This window comes from Astatotilapia calliptera, chromosome 13 (genome assembly GCF_964374335.1).
Source record: "Astatotilapia calliptera chromosome 13, fAstCal68.1, whole genome shotgun sequence".
Taxonomy (NCBI): domain Eukaryota; kingdom Metazoa; phylum Chordata; class Actinopteri; order Cichliformes; family Cichlidae; genus Astatotilapia; species Astatotilapia calliptera.
The window spans coordinates 21,775,187-21,790,596 of NC_137434.1; the positions used below are offsets into that span (position 1 = coordinate 21,775,187).

Below are 15,410 nucleotides of genomic sequence, written 5' to 3' on the forward strand. Positions count from 1 at the left end.
CTGGCTCCACTGTAAGCGCGTGCCTGCCTGGGGATTGCTTTCTAGATTTAGTTTTTGCCCTCACCTAATCTTCTCCTCTCTGCTGTTGCACTGTTTCTAACCATCTCATCATTCTCGCTCTATTTCTCTTCATCTCTCTATTCCTTCCTGTCTCTCCATTTCTGACTGTGACTCCCTTTCTTACTTTCAGCGCCGCGTGTTCCTCAGAAAAAGTCAGCAGAGGAGGAGGAGTGTGGCAGGACTATGATTATTCATCTAGAGAAAGGCAGAGAGCTTCTTCCACTCACTCAGCCCACGGTCAGCTTGCCTATCTGTGATTAAATTCATCAGCACCCCTCTCATTCTTCCACACACCAACACATGATTCTCCTCAGAGAGTTGCCATTAGTGCTCTCTCCCTGTTAGAAAACGATTCGCACACAGAAACCTCCTGTACACTAAGTTCCGTGAAAGTCTGCCCTTTGCTCATATAAGCACACTTTTATCAACTCCTCTAGAAATGTAGCTTTGTGCTCAGTCCGTAAATATCTGTGCAGTTCTCATTCCTATTTATGCAAACTTGCAGACTGTGTTCCTCAATAGGCCATTACAAACCAAATTGATATTATGCAAATAAGGACAAAAAAAAAAAGCACGCACAAGGGATGCGAGTACTACTGGGATAGTCCAAGGCTGCCAGCAGTATGAATTAATTGTGTCCTAGCATGTGGGGCCGGAGGAAGCAACAGCAGGAGGGGGCTTTATCCCTCTCGGCGCGGCCTGGAGCTCTGCTGGAGTTTTAGATCTGGTGATTAGGCTGTGAGGTCGAGCTACTCAGCGGAAGTCTCCTCTGAATTCGGAGGAACCGCTGAAGGCATGTTCTTCATCGCATCAGATGAGGAAGGGGGGAAAATTTTTTGCAGCCCCACATTCAGCTGGCCGGCACACAAAAGATGAAGACTTCAAGGTCCTTTGATTTGAATCCAGTTTCTCATTGAGACTTCTGATTGATACATTTGAGGCAGGACTGCCTTTTGCACAGACTTTTCTTGACTAAACTTTTCCACTGGTTGGATCCTTCAACCTGTCTATTGTGTCCCACTTTGTAATCATTATTTAATTCTGCATTAAAATATTTAATTATATAGATAAATATACAGAGAATTGATTACCACTGTAGGAAATCCAACCAAGCATGCTTAAATACTCCAATTTGTAGTATACTCACAAATCACCTGAAAAGAACTGCTTCATATGCAAATTCCCTGGATACTCATACTGCAAGGGATAAAAATGCCCAAGGCTGTATTTCTACCGAAGGCACTGCATTATTCACGAGATAGTCTGCTGTGGATTTTGGTGAACAGCATGAAAACACTCTCCCATCTCTTACAGACAAGGTATAAATCTGACATGATACACCTACTCCTATCCCTCAGCTCTGGCTGGTCGTTGTATAAAGAAAGCACGCTCTGTTTTCTCAACGAGCATGACAGGCAGGTATTCATGTGTGAAAGCAAGTCTCGCACAAATGTTCACAGCATTAATACATAGATACTGAAATCAATAAAGTCTTGTTTTTCAGTGTTCCGCTCAAGACAGCCCATTGTGCTGAGAAGCAAGAACCCCTGAATAACAAACATGCGGCGATTGATGAAAAATATTTTTAAACGTATAGACAACATGCAATTGTTTTGTGAAAGAGAAGCAGTGTGTACTCACACGGGACCTTTGTGCAACTATAGCTCAAACAATGCCTATGCTCTCAATAGTGATGTGAGATGTTTGTCCATCATTTTAAATCACGTGTTTGCAACGCTGCGTACAAGAAAACAAATACTGTACATGCATCAGGGAACAACAAAGACTAGTATTAGTACAGCAAATTGACTGTACCTACAAATACTTTCCATCATAAGAGATAAAGGGCTTTGTTATTCTTGCCTCTTCGTTCAATAGCAAAGGGACTGCCATTCAAGTCAGTGACTTAGGGTTCATTGAATTGCTCTAAAACAGTGCAACATGTGGACACAGGGAGCCAAGGATCAAACCAGTGTATTCCAAAGTAAGAACTAGGGCTCCAGTATTCCTGTTGACTGCTGGGCTGAATGATGAAACACGGTCTGATAAACTCCGTAATACCTTAGATGTGAATTAGCAGGATCTGTCTTAAATCACCAATTAAATTTGTACTACACAACTACATTTATCACTGCAAAATATTTTTTTAAAAGCCTACACCGTAAGTGGTTATTTTGGTAAACTTTGGACCAAACTTTCCACATGATTATCATGCAGACCCTCTTTGCTGTGGTCACTCCATACTCAGTTGTGGAGTGCGTGAATTTCGTCAGAGTAACTCAGTTCAAACACGGCACGTAGCTGGCAACTTCCACATTTTACCATGATTGTCACGCTAACTGATGCATTTTATGACTTTTAAAAGTCTCCTAGAAGCTGGCCGTGCATAATGTTTAATTATTGGAGAGTGACGAAAATGATTTAACATGCATTAATGCGATGAAACAAGCAGTGTTCTTGCTCTCACTGCTGCTAAACGTGTAATCGACACACCCATTCAACGTGTCCATTTCACGCTTTGCCTCTCCGAAACATGAAATGGACACACATGCAGAAATTGCATTACCAGCAGGGGGAGATAATATATTTAAAGCCACAGTCAGTAGTGAGCAAAAAACATAGTGAATACATTCCTGGGTCCGTAATTGTCATTACGTTAGGTGCTAATATGTATATACATGTAAATGTGTCAATAATCTGTTTAAACGCTTTCTCATGGTTATTTTCATGTTGCCTTGAGATAAAATATTTCCCTCTGCTGTTACTGTAGCTTACTGAGAGTTCCGCATGCGTGTACATTTCACCAGATGGCCTCTCTTGATACACAAGAAATGTACAGTATTTTATCCTCAGCTTTTTTACCTCTCTCTAAAGGAAGACTGAACACCTACAGATATAGCAGACATATCACGCATAAGTCGTTTTTTATCATTTTTTACTATTTATTATGATCCTTAAAATTATTATTAATTAAATATTTTTGGTTTAGGGTTTGAGGTTACAAATCCCAGTGACATGAGATGCAGCAGGTGTTGGATAGCTCAAACCAGGTGACATCTACGTGAACCTGTGGCTGAGCTGCAATAGGCAGAGTCACCTTGAATCAACAATACCAATGAAACAACCCAGAGAAAAGTGCAGATATGGTTTGCATTGGAGCAAAACATTTTTCATTCATTTGGAATTGAAAATACATAACTATATAATAAGGGTGCAACGATACACAAAATTCACGGTTCGGTTCAGTTCAATACTTTGGTGTCACGGTTCGATATTTTTCGATACAAAAAAAATGTTCATGCTTTAATTTGTCATTTATTAAAATTATAAATATATATTTTAACTCAAAAGTACAGTTTTTAAATTTAATGTTGCTGAAACAACAAAGTAATAAAAAAATTAATCTGATGGAGAAATCACTCATCTTTGGAAAAGAGTTAATTACAGAGAAATGGCTCTTTCCAAAATAAAAGCTGTACAATACACTTCTTCTGGGCTATATTCTCAGCAGCATATTAAACATATCAGGTCCCCATAAGGAGAATCATGTGCTAACGGCAGTCTAAATGACTCGGGTAAAGTTTGTAGCATGCGTGCTTGTTTTTGTCTGCTTCCACTTGTCTTTGCACTAGGATTGTCACGGTGCAACAATGGTGATAGTGCGTCCCTCCTTCCGTGTAAGCCCGTGCGTGATAGTGAGTGCCCGTCTCTCCTCCAAGTGCTTCCTTAGTGTCGTCAATCCCTGGGCGCACACACACACACACACACACACACACACACGACAGCAGAATGAGTAAGAATATCAGACAGCACTTCAATAACGTTAGCGACTCGAAAACATTATCAGGCTTAATGCAATACTCCAGCGCTGTCTGTCGCTCAGCCACACCACTAAGTAGCCCTGCTGAAGATGGTAGTTGATTGGCAGCAGCTGGTGGATTGACTGCAGGTGCGGCAGCTCCGGGCGACAGCACTTCCGGGTCGGAGGTAGCCTGTTGCTAGGTTACCTCCTAACACATCACAGCAGAGCCGGAGGGGAAGACAGGGCAATAGGAGAGACACATACACACGCACACGGATATACACACACTGGCAGGTCGACCGGTCATCATGACAAGGATGATGTCGGCGTAAATGTGCAGTCATATTCATTGGTCGTGTCCAAATTCATGGGCTGCATCCTCCTGAGGACCCGGCCTTCGCGGTCTACGTGGCCCACGTAGACCGGTCCTCAGAAGGTCGGGTAGGCCGGAAGTAAACGGCCGTGAAATTGGACGGTCTAGCCTTCTGATTAGCGTCACCGCTGTCTCAGTGGAGTTTAATAAACTCTGTCGTCTGCTCCTTGCCATCTAAAATATAACAGGACACTGGCGTAAATTCTCGACTGTCTCATACTTCTGTTTAATCAGTTTTCTGTTTGACGTTTAGTCAGCTGTGTAAAAACCAAGGAGGAACCCACCCGGGGGAATAATAAAGTTTTATTTTATCTAATCGTATCTAATAACTTTAATCTCAGCCAAACCGATTTACTCACAAACAAACAAAACACTGGAAAAAACCCAACAATAACATTTTTAGGTTGTCTAAGTGACTTATATATTACGTTTAACCCGAGCAGCGAAAGTCCGCGGTGATCTGAAAATGATGTGCCGGGAGTTGTGCCGTTCTCGGCCGCATCAGTAACCCTCGAGCTCCCGGCTAGCTGTCGAGCTGGTGGGTAGCAGACGCCTTCGAAAACGTCGCCGCACTTTTGCAAATATGCGATATCTTGATAAACAGAGCAGATATTTGATGTTTACACAACTACTTCCTCGCCTGAAAATATGTTAAGTTTATTTTGTGACCCAGAAAGATTAGTATGAGTAATTTTAAAACTTAGCAGCGGCCGCCATTGTTGGAAACTGGAATTTGGCTGGGCCGCGCTATGAATTCTGGGATATGGTAGGCCACGAAGGACACACCCGACCCATCCTTAAAATTCGGGGAAAAGGAGGACGCATTTGTTGGCTACATTCGGAGGAGTCTACGAATTTGGACAGCCTTCGGCGTGTCGCTGTGACGTAATCGGTCTACAAATGCAGCCTCAGGAGGATGCAGCCCATGAATTTGGACACGACCATTGTGTTCCCACTAGTGCTGTCAGCATTAATCTGAAATGACGTTAACGCCACAACACGGCAAATCTCCGTTAACGAGCTACCGCGGATCGCCCCACGCGTGGGGCTGGACGGCGTCAACACGTTAACGAGCAAACTGCGCTAACGCAGTAGTTCCCACCCATGTAATTGAGCATTGCGTGGCACATCCAACATACTCTTTTACTTTTGTCCATGACGCGCTTACCTTCAGGGTCATGCTTCACATGAAGACCAAAATAGTTCCAAACGCCAGATCTGAATGAGGGTGGGGGAGGTTCAATTTGCCATGTTGCAACGAGCTTAGCTTCTGTCTTGCTAGCTTGCGCTGCACTCACTGGATCTGGGCTCGACAGTGCAGCCTAGGCGGAGTAGTCGAACGCAGATCCACTGAGCACTCAACACAGACAGCATCATCAGAAGAAAAGCTGATAAAATAAATTAAAAATTTTGTATTGTTCGATACATATGCATACCGAACCAAAAGCACTGTATCAAATGGTTCAATATCGATACGAGTATCGTTGCACCCCTACTATATAAGTATAACTAATTGTACTATCACATGGCATTACCTTCAGTTTGATACAGTGGGCTGTATTTCTCTTTTCACCATAGCTTCAAAGAATTAGTAGAAAAAAAGCACAACATTTGTGTAAGATCAATATGCACAAAACCAGCCACCAATAAAGTTAACTTAAAAACACTACAGCTAGTACCTTACTGTACTCTTCTAATTATACAGAAGCCTGGTCTCGAAAAGTTCACGAAGCTCTTTATAGTCATTATTTAGTTTTCTGTTCAGAAGAAAGGAAACTTAAAACCAAATACAAAACGTGTTTAATGCTAAAGTAAATTTTCATTATGCATTTATTTTTCAGTGACACCCACTAAAATCTCACTGACATTTGTTGATCCTCAGCTGCCCACCTCCAGATTTATAATAAGACATTTAATGAGATATTCAGCTTGTCATTATAACCAGTGTACTGTAATTGTAAAGGAAAAATGCTTGTAGGTACAAAGCTACATCGCAAATGCCTGCCATCTGATAAAGTGCAAGAAGTATGTTATTTCCTAGTGCCTCTGCCAGTCTAATAACTGACTTTAACATTACCAGGTCTATTTTCAGGTATGACAGCCATTCTGCAAAACATCCATGACTTAAAAATGAGCTGCTTCTAATCTCCTCTTTCTTTCAAGGTGCTACTCTTGAAGCACTTCCTGTAGCTCCAGCACAGCAGTTAAATCCTTCACTGGGAATTCTTTAATTGCATCACACAGCAATCATGACACACTCTGAGCCCCTTGGGAAGATGAGCGTTTCTTCCTATTCATGTCAATCAAATTTGCCATGCTTAACCTCCGTCACCTGTCACTCATCTGATTAAGCACAGCAAGTGATGAGTAATGTCGTCAGGGTAACTGTTGCTGAGTGTAACAGTTTTCAATGAAGATTCCTAATTATTTGCAGCAACTTCATCATAATGTGGTGTTGCAGTGATGTACGTTTGATCAGGTGAGTGAATTGAAAACATGAATGCATCCACATAACAAGCATAGATTTATAATACTATAGAAGTTTCATCAATTAAAATCACTGTTCAAGTTTGTGCCTTCTGAAATTATTTATTTTTGCCTCGCTTAATTTATTTTGCCATTTTTCAAAGCAATTTGAACTGAAGCTATGTATGTTATCTAAAAGAAAAAAATAAACAGCCTGAAATAAGAGCACTGTTGCATAATTAGCAGTATTAATACAAATATATTACAATATATTCTAATGTGTAATGAGAAATCAAAGAAAAACCTTTTTCCCTTGCACCATGTGCTTCTAGATGATAAAGCAGTGAAGTGCTGAGAAACAGAGGTTTTATCAAAACTGTGCAAAATTAATCTATGAAACAGACCTTGAGGTTATTCAGTTTTTGTCAAAAACAAGGAAATGTTCGATTAAGCATTGCAATAAACAGTATATCAATATGAAACTAAGTCTATACTTTTTAAGGAAGAGCTACAAAATAAGTCTGACTGCATAAATAATATATATTGCTCCCAGTGTTAAGAACAAAAACAAAAAAATATGCATCATTTGTGTAAAGTATGCATTACAGCCAAGTTTATTGTGAAGAACTACCACAAACACCACAACATGAATTTCTAGGAAAACAATTCAAAAATAATGACACTGTCTTCATATTTGGAGGCATCCAGTCTCCCATGCCATTCTTAAATTTGCTAACTCCAGCATCTGTCCTCAGTGCTGATCTATCTTCACTCACTTACAGCAGCTGTTGCTAAGTAACAGCTCACGCCTGCGTGTGCTTATTACGTTTTTCAAAACGACATTAAATAGTCAATGAATCAAAATGAAAGTGCCATGGAAGTTGAAGTTCCAGATCTAATGCAAGCTGCTTTCTCTAGTTTACTATTTTATAAAGAAGAGCTAACAACACCACTGTGTTCTTCAGTAATCAATTAGGTATGTTAGACCCAAGTCTTCAGGCTTATCATTCTTCCTGTCCCCTTATATGACCCAGAAACCCATGGCTGAACTGTTCACGGTAAATATGCTGCTCTGGAACCAAAACCTACAGGGCATTTCTAATTAGGTAAGGAAACAGCACTACACTGTGAGGAGAGGACGGGATGAGCGAGAGGATACAGGAGGAAGTGAGGAGAAGGGGGCTGATTGGGAAATGAAGAGAGCGGAAGCAAATAGCAGGAAAGAGGTGGGAAGAGGGGAAGGAAAAACTGTGCAAGATGATGGGAAGACTGGGGACTTATCCATTAATTATAACACAATTGAGGCTTTCAGATGTAGCATGCATCGAAAGAGTCAGTGATATGACAAGGAGATTGGGACAGATGAAGACCATGGAGATTTGCACATGGATAGAGATTTGCACCAAAGAATAAAAAACATTGATTTTAAAAAGAGCAACAATGAAAAGGAATGAGGAAAAGAAAATAATGGAGGGAATACAATCACCTCAACCTTACAAACATCTTAAGCATGATCCAACATAGCAGCAAGGCCACGTTCCAGCAACCTTTTGCCTACATACCTGAGTGTCAACCTACCAGCTCTGGATAGCCCATGGATGATGTTCCAGAGGGGCCAGGCTCCGTGCCGACACATTCCAACACAGAAGCCCTTTCAGTAGGCATGAGACAGCATTGATGTGGCCAGGGACCAGCCTGGGTCAGCCAGCGCTGCAGAACTAATACGTGCCTAGACTTTTACCACAAAACCCCTCAGGCCCCGCAGTCAATGAGCCCAGAGATTGCTATGCCGCTTTCACTTTGGGAGCCCCAGATCTGAGAGTGAAGAGGCGAGACCACGGTGTCTCGGAATGAGAAGTAAAACAAACAGACGTTTTAGCACAGGATATGGTTGGCTGCTTCTATGTCTTGCAAGCCCCTGATGTGTATTCAACATTAGCTGCAGCACAACACAGCAGCACACTGTATCCTCCCTCTTTCAGTCATAGCTATAAGAATATTCTAACTATGAAGCTAAAATCAAAGTCTTTCAAAAGTATTTGTCTGTTTGTATCTTTTTGCAATCTGCACCGGCAGTACAAGCCTTTCCAAATCATACTTGCAAATGATTTATGGGAGGACTGGTAAGTGAGTTCACAGGGATGTTTGCAGGTAAGCTGGGGACCTGGCTGAACCAAATGAAAACAAATGATGGTAACACTTTAGATTACAGTCTGCAAAATACAAAGTAATTACACTACTAGAGTGTAGCAGTATAGTACAGTAACAATACATTTATGTAGGCACAGGGGGACATTTTGTTAACAATTACTATGTATATCTTCTGGGTTTGTATGCCTTACTGTACTGTAATATTTGGGAGTATCTTAGAGCATGATTGATTGAAAAGATGACTTGTGCAGTTTTTAGTCTCTAAAAACTGTCCAAACCGGTAAACTTCATTACTGAATGTTCATTTATTGCCTCGTGGGTCCACCTGCCTATGACAGACAAAATTGCCCCACCCTAAATGTCACTCACATGTACTTCTGTGAGAAGACAAGCCGACAACTTTGAAGTTGTTAAAATGATGAAAGTCTTCTCTCCGGCAATCATGTTCATCCAGCTCTACAGCTCCTGAAGGTGCAGCCCTAACTTTTTTTTTTTCCAGCTCTGTGCCAGAAAATAAATCCCATCCCAGGAAAAACCACAAATATAGCAATATAAAAAACAAGGCGTGAGTCACAGCACATATATAGTACACAGCCCCTATTCCTCAAACACTTGTGATGCTGTGTGGAATAACAAAAATAAGATGATTTAAAGCCTATGTTCTAATTGGAAATACTACAAACACCACATATAACATGTTGAAAAACTAATTTTCTTGCTTTTTGAAAAATATACATTTATTTTATGCTTGATGACAGCAAAACATTTTTTTTTAAGTCAGGTTAGGGCATGTTTACCACTGCGTTGCATCACCTCTTCTTTCAACAACACTCTAAGTGTTTTCAAACTGAGGAGACCAATTGCTGTAGTTTTGAAAGTGAAATGTTTTTCCCAGCCATCGGATGGTGGCTTTTGAGCTGTGCACTGATAATAAGCAAGATGCTCCCTTTGCTCTTTTGCCAGCAGGACACATCATCCATGGTTTCCAAAATAATTTTTACATTTTGAATGGTCAGACCAAGAGACTGCAGGAGGTTTGCCTTGCATTTGTGGATGCAACAAAGAACTGTGTTTACTGACAATGGTTTTTGAACTGTTCCTGAACCCTGCAGTGATTTTCACATCAAAATTGTGCTTGTTTTTACTGCAGCTCCGCCCGACAGATACTTGGTTTTGGCCACTGGCCCCTACATACAAAGATTTTTACAGACTCTTTACATTTTTAATGGTACTGTAGATGATGAAATTACCAACAAGTTTGCAATTTTACATTGAGAATTAATTTTTGAATGATTATAATATATATATATATATATATATATATATATATATATATATATATATATATATATATATATATATATATATATATATATATATATATATATATATATATATATATATATATATATATATATATATATATATATATATATATATATATATATATATATATATATATATATATATATATATATATATATATATATATATATATATATATATATATATATATATATATATATATATAGTCTTTATAGTTTTTTTTTTTTTAAATATCAAATCAACATATACATTTGTGCTCTTTTGTTACCACTGTTTCAGTTTGTTTTGGGGTTTTTTTTTTTTTTTTTTAAAAAACTTAAAAAATTCATGTGATGCAAACAATTAGCTTATATTAGCTTGTTTTTTTAATATGCTTAATTTTTAAATTTGATAATTAACTTTGATTAAAAATGTGCTGAAATGGAGCTGAATTGCTAGCCAGTACCATGGTATCACTACCCACCTTTTAAAAACTTTGGTACCAGCACTAGTACATTTTGCAATTTGGTACTATTACCGCAAGGTGTACTAAAGTTTTTGTTTTGTTTGTTTTTGTGTTTGCATCTGTGTATTTGTTTTTTACCCTGATGCAATCCTCCCAAAGGACCACGTCTCCGCCCAGTCTCAAACTGGAGATCTTTTGTGTATACAGCAAATAGGTTAACTACTACACTATGGAACCACTCTCTACGAACAAACAATAAAACAGACTGTCTGGAAAAACAGTTGTAGGAGTTCAGTTGCCTCCCAGGCAAGAATCAGAGAACCTCAGCAAAGCTCAAGTCTATGTTTTTCAGAAAATTTGAAGGAACACTTATGAGAAACACAAAGTTCACACAGTGCAACTTTTTAGTGTTATTTTATCATGAAAAAATGGTTTGTCATGAATTTTAAATATTTAAAATGTAGCATTTAACTAAATCAGACGCATATAATGAAGTGCTGTAGTGTGAAATATATCCCTTTATGTACCATATTTATACATGAAATACCTGCTCAGTTTAAAAATAAATCTTGTCTGAGTTTGTTCTGAACACAACTTCCGATAACAATGCTGTTATCTAGTAGTTTTAAAAAGTAGTGAATACATTTTGTGCATTTGAATTATTTATTACTATAATAATACTACTAATAATAACACTATTGTTAGGACAATCCATTCATTTTCTTCTGCTTATTTGGGGCCAGGTTGCGGGGGCAGCAGCCTAAGCTGAGAACCTCAGACCTATCTTTCTCCTCCTTGGTGTTCGCCAGCCATAGATAAAATCTCTCCAGCATGTTCTGGGTCTGCCCCAGGGTCTCCTCCTGGTTGAAAATACACCCCTACTCCCGAAGCACCTCCCATAGAACAAGAAAGCCCTACAACATCCAAAGCCTTCAGGAACTCAGGGCGAAGGAATCTCTTCGAAACAGTCCAAAAGCGTTTTTTCCATGGCCTCTCTGAACTCCTTTCACACCTGGGTTTTACTTCAGCCATCACCTACTACCCAGGGTATGCACTTTTAGGCCAATGGATCAAAAGTGCACACCCGGTGGTGCATGCCCAATTTTTTCATTCTCACTACCAACACTGTATCACACAGCCAATTTTTTTGTAATTTGAGCAATCATGATGCTCCGTCTGATCAAAAATGCCAGGCCCGATTTTTGCCCAGTCAAGCCCTGCACCCAGTGATCACACCAACTGCATAGATCTGAATAAATCCAATTAAGACTTTGACATAAAAATGTGTATCATGATAATCTGGAACAAAATTTTCAAAAAGCCTTGTTTTACTAAACCTAGAGCAACTGAAGAGCTGATGCAATGGACTGTGCCATTCAATTGTAATTTAAACTAATGAGGATGTGTTGAGTGACTTAAATAAAAAACAAGCCTTAAATGCTGTAGTAAGTCCATAAACAAAGTCCAGTAGTGCCAACATATATCAAAAACGCAAAGAGTGAGGAAAAACAGAAGGCTTAACCTCAAATCAAGAATAATGGGTAAGGACTGATGTTGAGCAAACTCAGTTTTTAGGGTCACATTCACTGATTCTTCTATTTGCAACATGTTTTAAGTGTTATGTGGATTTTGTGCTGGGCACAAGCTCTGGATATTTTAAATATTTCATCCGTTTTATTTTTTGTTATCTTTGTATTTTTAACTTACATTACATTACCATACCTTGCCCAGCTGTAGGTGCAGCAATGCAAAGTATGCTTCACATTGTGACTGGAATATGCATTTCTATTCATTCAGTGATGCAGAAACTGTATAATTCTTAGTCTCTTTTGTACCACTGGAACTGCAACTACTAAAACACAGAACACACATCAAAAATGCTGTAACCTTAGAAAAACAGCAGTACATACAGTGCACTCAGCATTAAAATAATTAACTCAAATATAAATATTTAGTTTACTGCTGTGAAGTAAATCCCAAGATTAACCAATTTCTTATGCACTAATTTCATATTATTTGCAACACTGTTGCATTTTATTGTTTTTCTATGTTCTTTATAACTTGAATCACCTGTTTCATCATCATTTGACAGCACTCAGGGGGATCCTTTTGGGAGGAAGAAAAGTCATATGATGCATGAAACGTCCCTTTTTATGTGAGCATGATCCTGAAGTAGAAAGCCTGGCTTAATAGAGAAAATTGAGAACCATCATCATCATCTCTGTTATCTCAGACTCTGGGTTTAGGTTTTGTCAAGCCAGCTAACACAAGCCTGCCTGTGTACATCCTTCATAATACATTCCTCAGTTTATGTTCAGCTTTATTTTGTAATGAGCTGAAGGAACACATTTTATTTTTGCTTTGCTGTTTTAAATAGAATACAGATTATGTACTGAAGAAATCCATTTTATAAATGTGGCAGTTAGAGGAACATAAACTGCATCAGAGAAATATGTGTGTATTCGGTTGGTGATGCAGAAAGTGGATGATTTTATGTATGATCCTAATCGGCTTCCAAGTCAAATTTGGAATTGCAGCTCAATGGAGATTAAAAGGTTGACCATTTGGTTTGTTAACATTTAAGACCAAAATTATTCAATTAGTAAAATGAATTTTACTTTGATCTGGAACAAAGTTCAAAATCTCAAGGCTACAGAGAGTCAGATCTAAATGCAGTGAATTGCTTTTTATGTTTAAATGATTCAGGTTCAGAGCTGTGATATGCAGTTGTAATGTGATAAATTGCAGCACTAAGTAGTAAAATATATTTGTTACCTTGTTTATTTACACAATTTTAATTTTGTGCAATTTCCTATTTTTTCTAAGTGCAAAATTTCACTTATATCTAATATCAATGACTAAAGTAGGCATGACCTTTTTATGTGGACAGAGCCTGATGCGGAAAGCCTGAGTTAACAAGGAAAGTTGAAAACCAGAGTTGTGAAACCTATTACCCCTGACTTGAGTTTTTAGGGTTCAGCAATTCATCTAAAAAAGCTACATAGTAGCTTTATAGTACACCTCTCTGGGCCCCACTTGCAGACCAGAAAGACACTGTGACAAAGATTAAGGTGATGACAAGACTATTTATACGCAGAGGGCTGATTAGAGAATGACCAGCAGGAGGTTACAAAGACAAAGGTTAAAGCAATCACACACACACAGGTGAAGAAAGTCAAGACAGCCAGGGGAGACAGGAAGTGAATCTAATTTAGGACAAAATGTTAAAGTGAAAATAAAAACTATAGGGGAGATAAACACTACAACACCAAGACCAGGAGACCCACATTTCCATGAAGACAGAGACAAAGGAGTGCTGGCAGACAAAGGCAGAACACAAGGATGAGACAGGGGAAGGAACAATTAGGAAAACACTGAAGGAGCTAAACACATTAGAAATTACGAACACAAAGTAGAAACTGAAGATAATAAAGTGACAGATCTACACTAGAACAGTTATCATAAACAGGCACTTGCGAGTAGGGATGGGTATCGTTTAGGTTTTATCCGATACCAGTACCAAACCGGTACTTTTGAAACGGTGCCGGTGCTTAAACGGTGCTCGAACCGGTGCTTAAAGAATGGAGAACACAAAATTGGTCCAAAAACCTCTCATGTTTAACTGTTTTTTGTAAAAAGATAACAATGTTAGCCTTTTCTGCAGCTATAGGGGATTTATGGCATCACTCTTGGCTGGAAGCAGTGCTTAAACAATGGAAAAAACACAAACTTTGTCCAAAAACCTCTCATGTTGTTGTTGCTGTTTCCTACTTTTTCCTTTAGTCATTTTAGCCTTTTTAGCCAGGGTGAAGGGAGTATCTGCCATCAAACAAGAAGACAGACGCATGTAACTAAGACGCGGTGTTTGCTAGTTCATCTTACATGCATTAATTTATTACTCAACGTAAATTACACACAAACAACATTAAGCTACTGACCCAGAGAAGAATGGCTGCTGCTGCTGCAATCATCATCCGTCATCATTTCTGCTACACTGGCAGGGCTAGGGGCCAGGACTCTCCTCTTCGGGTTTTTGGGGGATGTTGCTAACTCCGGGTCCAATAACAGGCACCACATCCACAGTAGATGTGCTCGGTGTGAGGTCTCGCAGCAAGCTTTTAAAAAAAACGCTATGCGTCGCCAGGTGTTTCATCAGTTCTAAGGTGTTACCTCCTTTTCACAGTTTCACCTTAAAGCACTTGTGTCACGGCTGCCGAGGCGAGCCGTGTGGAGTTAGAAGAAGGACCCAAGATGCAGGCAGTGGATAAGATGCCGGTGAGTTTATTTATACAGGGGTGAGAAGGCAAACAGGCAAGAGGGAAGACAAAACTAAAGACCTGAACTGGGAAAGCTAAATGACAAACCTGAGATGATACAAAAGGGGATGAGAGGCAGAGAGACGAGCTGGACACCAAGTAACACGGAGGAACACAGACAAACCGGCAACAGGCAGGAGAACACACAGGGCTTAAATACACACACCAGTAATCAGGGGATGAGAGACAGGAGGGCAACACAGCTGGGAGGAATCTGAGCTGACGGGACAGGGGAAACGTAAACTGAGCACACTCACATATGACACAGACCTTCACAATAAAACAGGAAACTCAGACACATGGAACCAGACAAGACATTGAACTAAACAGACAGATTCACAAACAGATGGGGTGACACCATAGACAGACAGATACAGACGCGGACTCAGAGGCAGACTGAATATAACACATAGAACTTAAACAATCATCATCAAGAAAATGATAACAAACTAAAAGCGCTGGGTCACCGAC

The 15,410-nt window shown here is 39.5% G+C and overlaps 1 long non-coding RNA gene across 1 annotated transcript; it reads right to left on the reverse strand.

Annotated features, from left to right (window-relative positions):
* Nucleotides 1-2,978: 2,978 nt before the first annotated feature.
* LOC145419552 (uncharacterized) lies at nt 2,979-15,155 on the reverse strand. The gene is made up of 2 exons (XR_013900837.1): nt 14,562-15,155; nt 2,979-3,802 (listed from the first exon to the last, which is right to left on the reverse strand). It is a non-coding gene; the product is annotated as an uncharacterized LOC145419552 (long non-coding RNA).
* Between the last annotated feature and the right edge of the window lie 255 nt (nt 15,156-15,410).